This window comes from Monodelphis domestica, chromosome 6 (genome assembly GCF_027887165.1).
Source record: "Monodelphis domestica isolate mMonDom1 chromosome 6, mMonDom1.pri, whole genome shotgun sequence".
Lineage (NCBI taxonomy): Eukaryota > Metazoa > Chordata > Mammalia > Didelphimorphia > Didelphidae > Monodelphis > Monodelphis domestica.
Genome location: NC_077232.1, coordinates 5,141,719 through 5,159,560, shown reverse-complemented (window position 1 = coordinate 5,159,560; position 17,842 = coordinate 5,141,719). Strand labels below are relative to the sequence as shown.

General features: G+C 47.4%; 1 protein-coding gene and 1 non-coding gene across 5 annotated transcripts in view; one reads left to right on the top strand and one right to left on the bottom strand.

The window, feature by feature from the left end:
* Nucleotides 1–435: 435 nt before the first annotated feature.
* On the bottom strand, nucleotides 436–508 carry TRNAA-AGC (transfer RNA alanine (anticodon AGC)). Its single transcript has one exon. It is a non-coding gene; the product is annotated as a tRNA-Ala (tRNA).
* A 463-nt stretch (nucleotides 509–971) lies between these two features.
* PPP6R3 (protein phosphatase 6 regulatory subunit 3) overlaps nucleotides 972–17,842 on the top strand; it is a 101,694-nt gene continuing 84,823 nt past the window's right edge. For all 4 annotated transcript variants that reach the window (XM_056801185.1, XM_056801184.1, XM_056801183.1 and 1 more), the window contains exons 1-3: nucleotides 972–1,123; nucleotides 2,323–2,449; nucleotides 10,199–10,345. The gene's annotated coding sequence lies outside the window, so the exon portion shown is untranslated. The remainder of the gene's footprint in view (nucleotides 1,124–2,322; nucleotides 2,450–10,198; nucleotides 10,346–17,842) is intronic.

Below are 17,842 nucleotides of genomic sequence, written 5' to 3'. Positions count from 1 at the left end.
CCCCGCCTAGGTTAGCCCAGGGGGCTCAGGCTCCCCTGGGATTCTCAGCGCTGGCAGGAACTTGGGCAGATTTGTAGACGGATCAATCCTCGATCCCCACGACCCCTGGCGGGGCTGGTCTCTACCAGATGGAGCCCTCTACCCAGGGCTCGAGGCAGCATTCGAACTTGGCACCCACTCCCCACCCCCCACCGCGGGGCAGAGTCGAGCCTGCGCATTGAGGGACTCCGGGAAGCCTCGGACCGCGATCGGAACCCGGGAGGGGATCCGCTTTTTCTCGACTTCCATCTCCCCTAGGGTAAAATGAGAGCGCGCGAGCCCCCATTATGACGGTTGTGTATTTAAGGGGCGCCCGCGGCAAAAGGGGGAACGGTGACCACCGAGGTCGAATGCCCCGCGCCTCGGGCCCCTCCGTTCCCCCGCCAAAAGCGAGGCTGGAGAATGCGGGCATCGATCCCGCTACCTCTCGCATGCTAAGCGAGCGCTCTACCATTTGAGCTAATTCCCCGTGCCGGGAAGTGATAGCGCGTGGTTGCACACATTCGGATCACGTCATCGTGGCCCAGCGTCCCCGCTCGAGGCCCGCCCGCCCGCCTGCCTCCGCCCGCATCGTCGGGTCTTCATTGGCTGCCTGCTTGGAAACTGGGATTGGCCAAGCTCGATTTATTTTTAAAAAGCAGCGTGTATACCGACTGGGCGATCGACTTGTCTGTCAACTCGGGGCTCCGCTGTTGCTAAGGCGGAAGGGGAACTCGAGAGTCTTCTTCCTACTTCTCATTTGCTGTTTTCCGACCCCTCCAGCCCGAGCTTCCGGATCCGTCAAGTCCATAGGAAAAGAATGCGCTCTGAGTATTTGATTGATGGACGCTCTCGCCCAATGGACGGAAGGCTTCTGCAACCTCCGGGAAACCCAATAGAAATTAGGGCTGGGAGATTCCCCCCAATGAGCGTGACTCTGGGGGCGGCGCCTGAAAGGTGATTGGGCGAATGCCGTCCGGGGGCGGGCGGAAGCCAAGGGGGGGAGCTCCGGGCCTGCTGGCTGGGGACGCCGCCATTTTGGGCGCTTCGCGGATGGTGTCGGGGAGCGCGCTTCGCGCCTGAGCGCAGCCAGCGGCAGGGCCGGGTGAGCGGGCGGGCGGGTCGGGGCGCGCGCGGCAGGGCCGGGCCGGGCCGGGTCGGGCTGGGGGCGGGAGGGCGCGGGACCCGCCGGAGCCTCCCCGTCAGTCAGGCGCCCCGGAGGCCAGGCCGGGCCCGGAGCAGGGAGCTCGGGGAGGGGGAGGCCTTCCTGACGGGAGGGAGGTTGCCTCGGACCCCGGCAGTCTTTCCTCGGCCTACTTAGTGGCCATTAGTGACGTTACTATCCTTCCCCCCCTCTCCCTGGGCCTGCCGCGCGGCCGGTGTAGGCCCTTGAGGACGGGGCCTGCGCTGCCCTCCTGCTGCGCTCGGACCCGGACCTGGCCCTGCCCTCCGTAGGGGGAGGGGGCGCTCGGCCCCGCCCCCTGACTCCCTGTCCCGAGGCTGCCTTGGGGGCGGGGCCGGGGCACCGAGTTGGAGGGACTTCCCCTTCCCTGAGGCGCCCCCTCCGACCCCCCCACCCTTTTGCAAGAGGGGAAATTGAGACCTCTCGGAGTAGCGGGCATGGCTGGCCCCGCCGGGGTGGGTGGGGTGGGGTGGATCAAGTGTCCTTGGGGTTCCTGAGCCGTTCCCGCTTGACACCAACCTGGCAAGGGTCTGGGCTGCCCACGTCCGGCCCCAGGCTGGCGTGGGTCCAGAGGTGCCCAGCAGAGTGCCCATTGAGGAGGCGGCCTTGGAGGAGGCCATGCCAAGGAAGGCAAAGCCCAGCCCTCGTTCAGGGCCAGGTCAGAGGTGCGGGAGGTGCGCAGGTGTGGGAAGGAAGGCAGGCTCTGACCGTGTTCAGGGAGGAGCAGAGCAAAGGTCAGGAAGGCTGACCCCGGGGCCTCTGCTGGTCCAAGTGCCCCCGCCAGCCCAAGTTAGAAGCGGGGTGCTGTGGGGAAGGTCAGCTCATCCTCCCCCAGCCAGAGGGCTCCTGGTGTCGGGGCTGAGGCCAAGAAGGCGGGGAGGGCCCAGTAAGGCCACTTGTCTACGGCCCTGGAGGGTTTTAGAGGAAGGGGGAGGCCCGGATAGGGCATTCACCAGGAAACTGGACCCCACCTCTGGCATTGGCTGGGACAGGGCAAGGGTTCGCGCCGTGTCCCCTCTGGGCCCGCGCCCCTGAGCAGACTGTGTCTTCTCAATGGCCCGTGAGTTGTGGGATGCCCCTTTGGGTCCAGCTTGTGTCTGAGCAGGAATCTCCTCTTACAGAGTCACCGAGGAGTCAGGCTTGCTGGAGGGAGGACCTGGCCTGGAGGAAGCCCGTTCCGCTTTTGGACAGCTGTGATTGTTAGGACGTTTCCTTCCCCTTGCGCCACTGCTGAGACTCTCTCACGAGGTAGGTCGGTCCAGGACATCACCGCTCACCTCCTGAGGGTCAGAATACCCCAGGCCTGGCTCTTGTCACACTGCTCGGCTTCTCCTGGTTTCCAAACCCCCATCTATGGTTGTCGCTTCAATCACAATGCAGAAATAGCCAGAGAGATGTCAGGGACCTCCTAGCTTGGTCTGAGTGAATCCTAGTGCTCTGGAAGGTGCAGAAAACAGGACCTTGACACCCACCCAGAAGTGCCAGACCAGGTGCTGGGGAGAAAAGCGAAAGGACCATCCCTGTGGGCCTACAGCAGGGAGGGCCTGGAAAATAGGGGCGACAGGATGAGTCGGAACCCAACAAGGACCTTGGGGTCCTCAAGGAAGAGACCCAGGGACCCCGTGAGGAGAGGTGGAGGGAATCCTGTCTGGATTCAGTTCTGCAAGCATTAGGTGCTCAGGTTTGAGGGGCTCTGCGGTCGCCAGAAGAGACAGATCTAAAAGGGAATCTGCCCTTCAGTTTATACTATGTGGGGAGGATACAAGATGTTCATAGATTAAGGATAATAAATGACCAGCATCTCTAGCACCTCTGGGCTTCACAAAGCACTTTACAGAAATCTCCTTTGAGCTTCACAACAACCCTGGGAGGCAAGGGCTATTTTCATCCCTGTTTTACACGAGTCACGCTGCTTGCTGTTAAGTGGCTTGCCCAGGGTCACCCGTAAGTGTCTGAGTCTGGATTTGAACTTGAACACTCCTGACTAGGGCCAGCACTCTCTACTCTGCTGTCTGACTACCCAGGTATCAGTGCATCCTGTATCTAGGGGCGGGCGTATTGGAGCAGATCAGAGACTTTAGGAACATTGGAGGAGGACCAGGGGGCTGACCTGAGCCTTAAAAGTAGATGAGGATTCTATAAGGAGGGGAATAATGAAGGACCAGGAGCAGCCTGAGGCTGGAATAAGGGCAGGACCATTTATTAGCTCCCTCCTGAGTGTGGACCCTCAGGTCCTCCTCACCCCTGCACTATTGCAATAGCCTGATGTTGGGTCTGCCTGCCTCAAGCCTCCTCACTCCAATACCAATGTGATTTTCCGAAAACAAAGGTGCCATCTTAGGGGCCCCCCTTTCCCCCAACTACTCAGTGAGCTCCATTGTCTCCCTGGGGCCTGCAGGATCACATGTAAAGCTCTCTGCTTGGCATTTAAAGCCCATTTTAACCTGGCCCCCTCCCACTTTTCTTTGACTTGGCTCTGAACCTTCTCTGATCATCCCCCATGCCTAGAAGGCTTCTCTCTTTGACTTAGGACTTCTGGCTTCCTATCTGCCCAGCTAGAGGACCCCCCCTGCCCCCCCCAATTCTAGTGCCTTCCTTCTGGTAATGATTTCCTCCTTATTCTGTATAGAGTTTGTGCTTGTGTGTTTGCTTCTTGTCCCCTCCTCAATGTGCTGCTGGGCTGTAGAGGTCCCAGAAAGGCAGGAGCAGTGTGGGCAGACGGAACCACTTGAGTCTCGGATTTTCCTTTCTGTTTTCCTCTGTTTGTGCATCGAGTACTTGGCTTTGTCTTCTTTGGTGACTCTGGACTGGATTTGGAGGGTTTCCCTCTGAAGCCCATTCCCAATGGGTTTGGGGCTTTTTCTTCCCATCCAGACTACTGAGAGACTGCTTTTCCTAGTGGAGGGTCTGCTCGGGTTTGAGCAGGCTCCCGAAGCTGCGACTGCTGGATTTATCGTGTGATTCCTGGAGTTGCTCTGACTGGCCATGAGAGCCAAGGCTTGGGTTACCCTGTGCAAGGAGGGGGTTAAGAAACCCAGTTCTATCTGCTTGCCATGGACCCTTTTACTCTAAATGGTTCTCTCTCAATGTCGATTTCCTGTCCCTGATGAGATAAGTCACTTCCATTTGGCCTCTGGATCTCGCCACAGTTTGGTCCATACCCAGTGGGTCTTCTTCATTCCTAGGTCAGCCCTCTTTGTTTGAGCTCTAATCACGTCTAGCCATCAAGCATGTGTTTTACCCAGGTTGAGCTGTATTGAAAGCAAGAATATTAATATTCGGAATCTGGCAGTCCCGGGCTTGGCAATTCTTTGTCTAGAAAGATCCTAAAGCATTTCAGAAGTCAGGGGATGATTTACAGGATGGGCCTGGACTCCACATTGGTGGTGGTGTTCCACTCGACATCTCCTCAGCCTCACTGCTGTAGTGCCATCTTTAAAGCTGTCCAAAGACTTTTGGGACATGCTGTACCTGAAGCTGTCAAGTATCTGAGGAGGCATCAATGAAGCACTGATTTTGGGGGGACAGAGAATCCCAAGAAATCCCCATGCTCAGGAGAACATGGACATGTTGCTATTAGTTATTTATCAGTGACTGATGTCCTCTGCTGTGGAAGTACCCAGTGAGACTCAAATCCTCCTCTAAATAGCTGATGATTTGTTTCTGATATTGCAGGAGCCCCTGGGACCCCTTTTTTGTTCCCTTGAAGTTTTTGTACTTTGGGGTCTTATCTGGGAGCTCCATGTAGGATTTTAGAATTTGGAGGGACCTTAGATATCATCTCATCCTGAGGAAGCTGAGTCCCAGAGAAGTGAGACTTGCTCAGGGTCATCCCAGATTGTTAGCAGCAGAAGCAGGAACCAAACCCAAGGCCTGGACCCACATTGAATATCTCTTCTATTCTCTAACCCTTCCTTGGAAGAATGAAATCTAAACCAAACCCATTAATAAAATGACTTGAGAAAGGTGATGGTGCCGCTTTTTCATTTCATCTTCTCCATTCTGTGCTGGGAATGGACCCAGTCACTGACCTTTCAGAAGGATGGAAAGCCCAGGTTAGCCTTAGGTCCTTCTGTCCATCACCCATTTGGGTCACAATTTGTTAAGAGAGATTTTCTTTGAGTTTCAGCCTGGCTAGATAGAATAAAGAAGAAACTATAATTAAAATCTCATTAACTAGCTAGCTAGCTAGCATTTTTGGAGTTCTTTAAAAGCTCTTTGCAAATATTAATCTCATTTCAGCCTCATAACAACCCTGGGAGGTAGATGCTATTACTATTCTCATACAAGTTCTATGACTTATCCAGGGTCACACAGCTAGTCATCGGCTAAGGAATTGAACTCAGATCTTCTGACTCACAGGCCACATGCTCTCTAATCCACTGCTCCACCCAAGTTCATCTCAGAGATTCATACTGTGGAAGGTAATGCTGATAGGTGGAGTGAAAGAGTAAATCAATCTGAGAGTTTTTTTGAAGGCACCTTACTAGCTTTCCTTTGTACAAAAATGAATGTACCTCTTACAAATTAGACAGTGCAGGGTAGTGGTGAGAGAGGGAGTTGGTTTCAGACTGGAAGAACTCCGTTTAAAACCCACCTCTTACTTCCTGGCTGTGGGAGCTTAGGCCTCTAAGGGCACTGCCTAAGGCTGGAATTTGACCCTGGAGTCTGAGGGCTCCTGGAACTTGGGAGGAGAAACATAATGATATTTTTAGTTTGATAACATTGGTTTCCATTGTATTCCTGCAAACTTTATTTTATGCATTTAAAAATAAGGTCTCTGACAAAAAATTCCAAGGACTACAGCTAGGAAACTTAAATTGTTGAAAAGATGCTAACTTGCACTGGCAGAAGAACTTTCCTTACCTGGGAGTTTGTTTATCATCGGAGTGCTAAGCCTGGAGCCATGGAGACCAGAGTTCAAGTCTAGCCTCAGACCCTTAGCTTTGTGTCCCTGGACAAGCCACTTAATCAATCTCTGTCTGCCTCAATTCCCTCAAGGGTAAAATGGGGGTAATCTCAAGGCTATTCTTTTGTTTGTTTGTTTGTTTGTTTTGTTTTTAAAGCCTGTACCTTCTGTCTTGGAATTAATTCTAAGGCAGAAGAGTGGTGAGGGCTAGGTCATGAGGGTTAAGTGACTTGCCCAGGGTCCCACAGCTGGGAAGTGTCTGAGGTCAGATTTGAACCCAGGACCTCCCATCTCTAGGCACTCCCAAGGCTATTCTGAGGATTGAGTATGATCATGTGTGTAAAGTGCTTCACCATGCCCTTTCCTGACGAAGGAGCACCTTGACTGTCTGCATATACTGGGAAGGATTTCATTTTCTATCTTTCCTTAGGAACAGGCCGCTTGAGAATGGTGCCATGGCTTACCCTGCTATACGCTCATGGCCTAGCCTTGCATCTCTCAGCTTTTGTTCAGACCCTTAGATCTTGTGACCTCTCTCCCAGGTTTTCAGATAGACTTCCTCCTGAGCCTCTTTCTTTTTGGCCTCTACAGCCTTGGACTCTGCCAATCCCCCACTCTTGAATACTGCTTCTCTTGGATGACAGCTCCTCTGGATGACAGTGCTTTGAGGATCTTCATCTGGGTCACACCCTCTAGCTTTAGGTGCCCTCCCGTGGCTTGGTCACTTGCTCTTTTTCCTCTATTATTTTGATTATGATTCATCCTCTTTTTTTTATTTCTTTCTTCTCTCCTGACTTCTTCCTGCAAGGCCTTTTGGCCATCCCAAAGCAGACATGGCATCTCCTCTTCCATTCCAAAACAAGACATTCTTTTTCCCCTCAGATCCTTCATCTTCCTGACTTGGCTGTTCCTAGAGAGCTGCCCTAAGCTCAGTCCTCCTTCAGATAGCCACCTTCCTCACCACTACCCAGCGGAGGGGCCACTCATTGCCTGATGTCCTCAGAGCCTGGGAACCCCCTTTTAGGGGGTCCAAAGGATCAAATCTACTTTCATGATAGCACAGATGTTATTTATGTAACATGAACAAATGATTTGGGGAGTCTTCAGGAATTGTTAAGAGGATAAAGGGGTCTTGAGACCAAAAAGCCTCCCTTCCTGCCTCGAGTCTCTTTCTCCTCCTATTTGTCTCCAAAATTATTTTTCTAAAGTGTAGGTCTGCTTAAACCCAGTAAACTCCAGTGGCTCCCTCTTCCCTGTCATATAGGACCTTCACACCTTTCCAGGCTTCTTACTTTACCTCCTTGACTGATTTTGCCCCTTCCAAAGGACACTCATTTCTCTCCTATGTGTTTCCCTTTGTATGCATGGCCCTTGGCATTTGAAATGCTCTCCTTCCTATCTTAGCTTTATTGGCTTCCTTCACAAAATTGAGAGCATAAGCAGAATTAAATTGACATTAAGAAAAGGCAGTTGTCAACCCAATATGAAGAGTTTTAAGTGCTTCATCTCCTGCCTTTGACTTTGCCTTTCCCTGCCTTTCCCTTAACCTCCCCCCCTCCCAAATGCCTTCCCTCTGAGATTATGGATATTCAAGGAGTACCAGTAGCTTTGCTGGAGGCCTTGCTAAGACCTTTTCAGGGCCTCTCATCCCCAAGGTCATCCCCTAGGCTTGCTTCTGGATTTCAGTGACTGGAAAAGAGACTTTGTGGCTCAGTCACCTTCTCTGAAAACAAGGAGAAGCAGCAGCTGCAGTCACCACTACCACCTCCTTCCTTTTACTCTGTAAACACAGGCTTTCCCCCACCTATTATTTATCTCCATGTTGTCTTTCTGGTAGAATGTAATCTCCTGGAGGGCGTAGGCCACGTTTTTAGTAGTATTCTCTTAGTAAACACTTGTCAAGCAACTACAAATTTCATGGCCTTGAACACTGACAGTCTCCCTCCTCGATACTTTGTCTTCCCTGACTTGCCATGACCCTGTTCTCTGATGATTCCCTTCTCCCTCCCTCTGGTGTTTCCTTCCCCCTTCCTTCCCCCCTGTCCTCCTGTGTTTCCTTTCTTCCTTCTCTCTCCCTTCCTTGTTTCCTCCCATCTTCCCTCTCCCCACACTCTTTTCTCTGTCCTCTCAGTGACTCAAGAGCTACCTTGAGTTCAGTTTCTCTTCTCTGCAGACGACTCCCAGATTTACACTTCACTGTCCTTCTGAGCTGCCTGGAGATGTCCTGTAGGCATCTCCATTGAAGTTACATCCAAAATGGAGCTCATCTCATCCCTCCTCCCAACCTGGCCATGTCTGTTGAGGGCGTCTGTCCTCTTCCCACCACTCCAGAGGCACCATCTCAGGCCACAGCCAGACCCAAAGCAGTCAGTTGCTGAGTCTCATCAGTGGCATTCTTCACCAACTCACTTTGGGCTTCCAGTCTCTCCAGCCATCTTACAGCTGCTGAAATGAGGTGCACACTGACCACAAAACACCCCCAGCTCTGGGGAGGCAAAGAAAGGTGAAAAACCAACCGCTCCACCCTCAAGGAGCTCACAGTCTAACGGAGATGCTGTGCAAACAGATACTCTGTATACAGTTGATATATTGTTGTTTTTTAGTTCTGTCTGACACTCTGTGACCCCATCTGGGGGTTTCCTGGCAGAGATTGTGGAGGAGTTGGCCATTTCCTTTGCCTGTCCATTTGACAGATGAGGAAACTGAGGCAGAGGCTTTCCCAGGGTCACCCAATTAGGACCTGTGTGAGGCTGGATTTGAACTCAGGAAGTGAGTCTTCCTGACTTCAGGCCTGATACTCTATCCACTTCACCACTTGGCTGCCCTAAAACAAGATACAGAGGATAAAGTAGGGTAGTCTCAGAGGGAAGAACCTAAGATAAAGGAGACTGGAAAGGCTTCTTGCAGAAAGCAGGACTTCAGCTGAGGCTTGAAGGAAGCCAGGAGGCAGAGATCTGGAGGAGAAATCTTGTATAAGGAATGGTAAGAAGGCCAGGAAGAGTTTATATTGGGGGTGGGGGTGGGGGCTACCTCAGACACTGTCTAGCTACATGACCCTGGTCAAGTCACTTAACCTCCATTTGCCTCAGTTTCCTTATCTATAAAATAGAGATGATGATTATAATAGTGCCTGCCTCCCAGGATTATTGTGAGGTTCAAATAAGATAAGCACACAGTAAGTGCTCTAGAAATGGTAGCTCTTTTATTGTCAGCCCTGGTTTTAGGAAAATCACTGGTGGCTGAATAGGGGATGGTCCAGAGTGGAGAGTCTTGTGTGCCAGCTATTGCTGTAGTCCAGGTTTGAGGTGATGAGGGTCTCTACCAGGGTGGGGGTAGTGTCAAGAGGAGAGAAGGCAGCATGGTTGAGAGGAGTTGCAGAGGTGATGGATGGGAGTGGCAAGCCTGGGGGGGGATGGTGAAAGTCCAGCATGATTCTAGGTTGTAAGGGCCTGTCGGGAGGGGGATGTCCTTGACAGGAAAAAGGAAGGTCAGATCATGAATTCAGTTTGGGGCATGTTTAAGATGTTTCTTGGGCATCTAGTACAAGGTGTCTGAAAGGCAGTTAGAAATGTGAGACTGGAAGTCAGCAGAGAGGTTGGGGCAGGAAAGGTGAGACTTGAGAATTCTTAGCATAGAAGGTCATTAAGGGAAGAAGAGACCCCAGATAGAGTTCTAAGCAGAATCAGCAAGACCTGGGTTCAAATTCTGCCTCTAGTATTTTCTAGGAACAAATCCATTAGTCTGAGGGTCTCAATTTCCCTCTGTCACAGGCCAAATTGAGATGTTAATGTAAAGTGCTTTGCAGAATTTAAAGCAGCAGCAGCTAGGACATCAGGATAGTGTTCTCCAGACTCTGGTGCCTCTTGGGAACTGAGTAAAAACTACCCAGTGGTGGTTTATAAATTGGTGTAGAACTATGACATGTTGGCTGGAAAGGTATTGAAGGAAGAGTACCACTTGAGGGAGCCCAAGGTGAAAAATGAGGAAGGCCTGAAAGCTTGTTTTGAAAACTTCCATTTAAAAATAATCTTTTTGATGGATCCCATTCATTTCTGACTATTTTCCTGCTTCTTTCCCTCCCTCCCCAGCAAGCTGTCCTTTTGAATACACTTAAAGGAGAAAAGGAGGAGCTCTTCTGCCAAACACACCCTACCTCGGTCACCTCACCTCGGCCACCTCGGCCAGTGCATGCTTGATCCTGCGCCCCTAATTCCCTGCTTCTGCAATGAAGGAAGGTAGGTGCATCTCCTTGCTTGCCCTCTCTCACCTGACTTCTGGTCAGCGTCACTCATTCACCAGAGGGATGAGCTCTTCTACACACATGAAGCTTCCTTTCCTCTAAAACTCGTTTCTACAAACTCCTTAACTGCCTCCATTGTTGTAGCCACTGTTCTGTCTTGGTTTAGATTGTGTAGTTCCATTTAAAAATGGTAATGCTGGGGGCAGCTAGGTGGCTCAGAGCCAGGCCTACTGATCAGAGGTCCTGGGTTCAAATCTGACCTCAGACACTTCCTAGCTGTGTGACCCTGGACGAATCATTTAGCCCCCATTGTCTAGCCCTTACCACTCTTTTGCCTTGGAACCAATATACAGAATTAATTCTAAGATTGAAGGTAAGGGTTACTTTTTTTTAACTGATAATGCTTTTGAAGGAAATTTATATCCATTAGAAGAAACTTTCCCAGTTGGAGGCATTTCTGGATTTTTAAGATCCATGACTTGCTAGCTCTGGATGCCACCATCATTCCAGCAGATCAGAACACCAACATGTTAGCAGATGATTATATGAGTTTTCATGAGAAATGAATGACCCGGTGACCAGCTGGGTGGTGCTGCCCTTTTGGGTTGGGCCTGCAATCCCTGTAGCCAAGCCTATCCCTGAAGGGACCTTTCTGGTCTGTCAGGGCCTGCCTGAGCGTGTACTCCTCCGGGAGTCTCTGGGGTCACCTCTGCTGGACTGGATACTGCCAGGGAAAAGGGTTCAAGTCTTGTCCTCTTTCAGGGGTCTCATTAGAAACCTCATCGATTGTACCACAGGAAAGCACAGACACCCTAAAGGAAGCATCCCCCAAGCTCTTGGGCTTCATATATGGCTGATTAGTTTCTCCCTTTCTGTCAGACTGCTGCCACAGGGCTCTTCTCACTTCTTTCTAATTTACAGTTTTGAATCTATTTTGGAAACTAGATAATCAAGTTTGGTAAAATTCTATGTAAAAAAAAGTAAATAGACGGTCTTTGAAAATTACACTTTTTGTTTTGACACGACCACCTTTATCCCAAAATACTAAGTAAGTACATACTGAACCAGTCAGTGTGTAAAATACCCTCCCTGTGTGATAGTCCCTCTTTGTTGCAAGCAGGGGCACTTTCTCCAGCTCTTCTTGGTCATTGCAATTACATTCTTTTTTGTTTTATGGGATTTTCCCCCTCTTTGATTTTTTTTTTGTCTGTAGGCTTAGTCTGATGTCTCTGGGCAGAAGGTATGCACAGGTCAGTCACTTTTGGGGACTAGTTCCAAATAGCTTTTCTGAATGGCTCCACTCTTAGTATATAGCCTTGTGCCTATTTTCTCCAGGCCCCACTAATGTTTGCCATCTTCTTTTTTTGTCAGCTTGGCTAGTCTGATGGATATGAAGTGGAATCTCAGAGTTGTTTTAATTTGCATTTCTCTAATCATTAGTGATTTGTTACATTTTTTTTTCATATAGCTATAAATAGCTTGAATTCCTTGAGAACCTTGCCTATTCATATTTTTTGGACATTAATCAGTTGGGGAATGGTGCTTTAAAATCTGAATCAAATCTTTATATATAAATGTGACCTTGGCCAGAGAAATTGGCTGCAAAGATTTTCCAACTTAACTATTTCCCTTCTGATCTTAGCTTCATTGAATTTGTGTGAAAACTTTTAAATTGTACGTAATGAAAATCATGCATTTGTTTTTCTGTGATCTCTCAAGTCTTTGGTTAGGCCCTTGTTCTCCATCCATAGATCAGAAAAGTTTGTGTATGAAATGACCTTTTTATATCAAAGTCATGGATTTGTTTGGGAGTGTCTCTTAGAATGTGGTTGGAGATGTTGTCTCAATCTAATTCAGTTGGATGTTGCCCTGCCCAGCCCAACTGTCTTTGGGTACACTAAGCGGCTTCGATTATAGCTTTGTAGGATAGGTCTCCTTCCTTCTCACATTTTTTTTCATTATTTCCCTTGAGATCCATGAATTTGTGATTTTTTTTTCCTTCTGTAATGTGTTCCTTCGGTTGTGTGGTCTGATACCGAAACAAAGTAAGTATTTTCTTATTTTTATTCTATCAGCTCAGTTGACTCTTTTGAAAAATTACCATTTCCCCTGTCATTTAGATCTTTATTTCCATAAACAATGCTTTGAAGTTTTATTTACATAGTTCCAATGTGTCTTGTCAGGGAGACTCCCAAGTATTCTATCCACCCAATAGTTACTTTAAATGGAATTTCCCTTTTTATCTTTTCCTGCTATATTTTGTTGGCTGAAGATAGAAATGCTGATTTTTTTCATGGTTTATTTTGTATTTGGCAGTTTGGCTAAAGTCATTGTTTCAGTTAATTTTTAGTTGAATCTAGGGTTCTCAAAGTCTACCATCATGCCATTTGCAGAAAATACTCATTCAGCTCTGGGGTGGTCAAGATTCAGTGTTCCTGGGTGACTTGATTTTTTAAATTTTGAACTTGGCAGGTTTATCTTGGAAAAAGAACATCTCCCTCTCCTAGGGAGGTTGTTTTGGCCTTTTTCGAGTAGCAGATGAAATTAGTGGAATAGGCGGGCCATGGGTTCTGATCTATTACTGAGAAAGTTGGGGGAAATTGCTCCTTTGTGATCCTTGCTCTGCTATTGTGGTGCTTTGGTGTTGTCTTGAGCATCTGGAGTAGTCAATTCTAGTCAAAGATTCCCAGAAGCAGAGGAGTTGGATTTGGAGATTGGCCTACTTTGATTGTTTTGGGGTTCACTCCAAGTATGGCCAAAGTGGAAGAGGAAGTTCTTTACTTTGCTGCAGACTTTTGGGATGGCCCCATGGAACTTGCTGTCTTAACTTCAGGACCCCCCCCCCCTCACCCCCCATGTTTAGGCCTTGAAAAATTGTGGGTCTTCATCTGAACTTCTCAGTCACCAGATGTCTTATCAAAACAGTGAGGCAAGAGAGGTAGGAAGAGTTGGACTCTTTCCTAGCCAATAGGAAATGGGCATCATACATACACCTTGTTTGGAGCCCTGGGATGCTTTGGCTTGGCACTGAGTGGCTAAGTGGTACTTCCCAGTGGGCCCTTGCATGACCAAATGTGGTTTGATTACTAGGTTATCTAGGAAGGATGTTGGATCATTGTCCATGTCCATGTCCATTCTCTTGTTTACTCCATTCTTCTGGTTTTGTGCTTTTTTATCTTTGCATCATTCATGAATAATTTCTCAAATTTCTTTGTGTAGCTTATACCTCTCAGCTGTTTACATTATAATATATTATGTACTACCTACCATTAATTTAATTGTTGGACATTTAGGTTTTCAGAGTTTTACAGATATGTGTAGCCCAGCAGGTTTTTTGTTTTTACAATTCAGTATATTCCCAATGATGGAATTATTTGGTAAAAGGTGATAACTTTTGTAATTAAAAAAAAAACAAAACCCTTACCTTCCGTCTTGGAATCAATACTGTGTATTGGTTCCAAGGCAGAAGAGTGGTAAGGGTTAGGCCAGGGGTCCCCAAACTACGACCCCCCTGAGGCCATTTATCTGGCCCCCACCACACTTCCAGAAGGGGCACCGCTTTCATTTGTGGTCAGTAAGAGGAGCACTGTATGTGGTGGCTCTGCAAAGCACAGCGTTGCTCATGTACAGCACTATTTCCGGTGACATAATCTTTTGCGTGGTGCCTTGTTCTGAGAGTAACTGAACAAGAAGGAGGTGCCGCACAAAGGATTATGTGGCTGCACAATGGGAGCATGGTGAGTGGGGAACTGGGGGAGGGGATTCTGCATTCTGTATACTGCTGCCTGGTATAGTGGTGGTGGTGATGGGCCTGTGCAAGGTGTGACAGGCCCATCCCAGCCAGCGCTGTAGCCTCCGCTATCCCAGACAGCAGAATACAGATTTGTTCATAGTTTTTTTAATAGTCTGGCCCTCCAAAGGTCTGAGGGATAGTGAACTGGCCCCCTGTGTAAAAAGTTTGGGGACACCTGGGCTAGGCAATGGGGGTCAAGTGACTTGCCCAGGATCACACAGCTAGGAAGTGACTGAGTCCAGATTTGAACATAGGATCTCCTGTCTCTAGGCCTGGCTCTTAATCCACTGAGCCACCCAGCTGCCCCCAACTTTTTAAATTTTTATTCTGTGTTATCAGATAATGCTCAAATATAGTTGTACCTTTGATGTAAATACATGCCTGTTGTTCTATAACCCTGTCAGCATCACGTTTATTTTCCTTTAATTATTTTTGTCTATTTCATGAGTATGAGCTATAGAAAGCTCCCAAGTCATTTCCTTTTAGAAGCTATTATAATCATTTGAATAGAATGGAAACCTAAACTTTATTCCAAAAGAAATGGAAAGAATTTGGAGTAGTTGTGGCAATATTGAATTCTGACCATACCAAAAAAAACCAAAAACAAAACCAAAGAATTTCTATGAAGAGGTAACTGCTTTCAAGGTGTTCTGGTCACAGTATATGCACAGTTGAGTGTTTTTGGTTATTGTTGCTTTAAGAAAGTTTTCTTCTGTGAACAAGGAAGTATAATATAGTAAAGTGATGCTTTTTTGATAGAAAAACTTTAAAAAATGACCATTGGTGGCTTATAACAAAACAGAAACCCCTGTAAACATTAAAAGTTCTGCAATGATGTACCTCTGATTTACAACAGGTATTTTGAAGTAGGAGCAGAAAGGCAGGGATTTGGGTGGAGGTGCATTTTCATGGCAGGAGTGATAGATACCTGGCCATGGTGGAAAGTAAGGATTTTATAAGCAGAGTGAGGAGGAAGCCTCCTCCCCTCCCCCACATACAGTTGCAAAGACCAAAGGTGGAATATTGGGTTTGGGCAACTATTAATAGATCCGTTTTTATTTTTTAAACTCTTTCTGTTTTATAAAACTTTAAGACAGAAGGGTTAAATGACCTGCCTTTGGTCACCCAGCTAGGAAGTGTCTGAGGCTGAATTTGAACCCAGATTTTTTTTTTTTAAACCCTTACCTTCCGTCTTGGAATCAATACTGTATTGGTTTCAAGGCAGAAGAGTGGTAAGGGCTTCACAATGGGAGTTAAGTGACTTGCCCAGGGTCACAGAACTTGGAAGTGTCTGAGGCCAGATTTGAACCTAGGACCTCCCATCTTTAGGCCTGACTCTTAATCCACTAAGTTACCCAGATGTCCCCCCTCCCACATTCTCTTGATACTAGCCACTGTGCTACCTGTTTCACCCAGGTCCATTAGATTGAAACAGCAAGAATAAAGGAAATTAATGAAGTAAGGCTAGAGAGGTGAGCTGAGACTGTTATGAGGGCTTTGAATGCCAGAGTCAGGAGGTTTTGGTTCTTTCTCCAGGGGGTATATAGCCATTGAAGATTGATAAGAATGGGAGTGCTATGTCCGACATGTACCATAGGAAGGGGAAAAGTTTGGTACAGGAGCACCATTAGGATTTGGTGTGAGAAGGCACCAGAAGAAGTGAAAGGGGCCTCAATCAAACTGTATGAGTAGAGAGAAGGGATAAGAGGTCCAGTGCAGGTGGTTGAATGGAGCAAGAGTCAGGGTCAGTCTGAGGTGGGGAGCCTAAGTGACCAAAACATTGAGGACACCCTGAACAGAAATAGAGTGAGCCCAGAGGAAAGAATATTGGTTTGGGTATGTCAAATTTGAAGCATTGGTAAGGTGAACTGTGGAAAAATGGAAACTGCATGATACTATTCCTTTTTGGCTTCTTGTAAAATTTTCTCCTTAGTTTGGTAGCTCTTGAATTTGACAATTTACATTCCTTGGGGTTGTCTTTTGAGGATTTAATGTAGAGGGTATTCTATGAACTCTTTCAATGTCTATTTTACCCCCTTGTTCAAGAACATGAGGGCAGTTTTCTTGGATAATTTCTTGTAGTATGATGTTAAGATTTCTGTTTATTTCTGGGTTTTCAGATAGACCATTGATTCTCATTTCGTCTCTTTGTGATCTATTTTCCTCATCTGTCATCTTGTCTGAGATATTTTATGTTTTCTTTTATTTTGTCAATCTTTTGACTTTGCTTTATTAATTCTTGCTGTTTTGCAAGATCATTGGCTTCTAATTGCCTAATTCTGGTCTTTAAGGACTAGTTTTCTGTTATAATCTTTTGATTTTTCCTTTTCTGTTTGGTCTGTCCTGCTTTTCGTGACTTCCAACTGTTTCTCTAATTGGGAGTTCCTGTCCTTTAAACTGTTATTTTCTTTTTTGAACTATTTCCCATTTTTCTTGCCAGAAGGCTTCCATCTTTTTGATAAGTTCTGATTTATATTCTTCAAAAGCTTGTGGCCAATTTCCATTTTTTTTTTTGGAAGGTTTTGGTGCATTTATTTGAATTTCCTCTTCTGCTATTTCCTCTGTAGTCTGGATTTTTCCTACAGAAAAATTATCCAGGGACAACCCCCTCTTCTTGGTTTTCTTGGTGTTGGGAAGTTGTTGTTCCTGGGCACTGTTTGCCATCGCTATGGTGGTTTTTCCTTCCCATTCCAGTCAGAAATCTGAGTGAGGCTGCCAGGCTTTCTATTATGGAGCTAAGGAGCAAGATTTTTGCCTGAGGCCACCTCTCAAGTCTCTGAAGCTTCTACTGTTTCCTGCCCTTCTCTGTGCCATCTTCCCACAGGTGCCCAAGGTCTGGGCTCTTCAGCTTGCCATGGTTTCATGTCTAGCTGCTCTCAGGGGTAGGTCTTTGGTTGTCTTAGTCAGCTGCCAAGAACCTAGAGGTGCCTCTCGCTCACTCACTGATTCTAGAGTGTGCTGGCTCTGACTCTGGCTCTGTAGGTGGGGTGGGGGAGGAGGGTAGGTGAGCTCAAGTTTTGGTGGAAGCTTTTTCATCCTCTTATAGCGTGGAGATGCCCAAATCCCACATACCTTCAATTCTATGTCCTACTGTAGAGTCCCTTTGTTCATATGAATTTGGTTCTTTTGGCCTTTTGGGGTAGTCTATATCCGTAGGTGGTGAGGAGAGAAAGAGTCCTGGGTCTACATTGCTGCCATGTTTACCCAGAAGTCACTGACTGCATGATATTGAAGGAACCTGGAGCACCTAAAGAGTTGGAGGGCTGATAAGCATTCAGAAGCATCTAGAAGAAGCCAAAACATTGGGCTAAAACACAAGATGAAAAGAGAAATAATTTTGTAACATTGGCTGTGTCTGTTGGACTGCTTTTAAAAAATCCACTCTGTAAAGTGGAGGCATGGCTAGATTGCAGTTTGTATGGGGAAAAGCTAGAAACCTTTAGTGGACTGCAGGCTTAACATGATTCAACAGAACAGTATGTCAGCCCCAAACAGCCCTGCAGTATGTCTAGGTCTTGGGAAGTGTGGGGGAGGACACTGATTAGAGAGTGAGATAATAATCTCCCTTTTAGACATGTTAAGTGTCAGGTACCTGTGGCTCAGCCAGTTGATGTTCTGCAGATAAATAGAGATGTGGTCCTGGATTTCAAAGGAGAGATGGAGTTGGAGATGAAAATTTTGAAGTTGGTGTAGAGATGA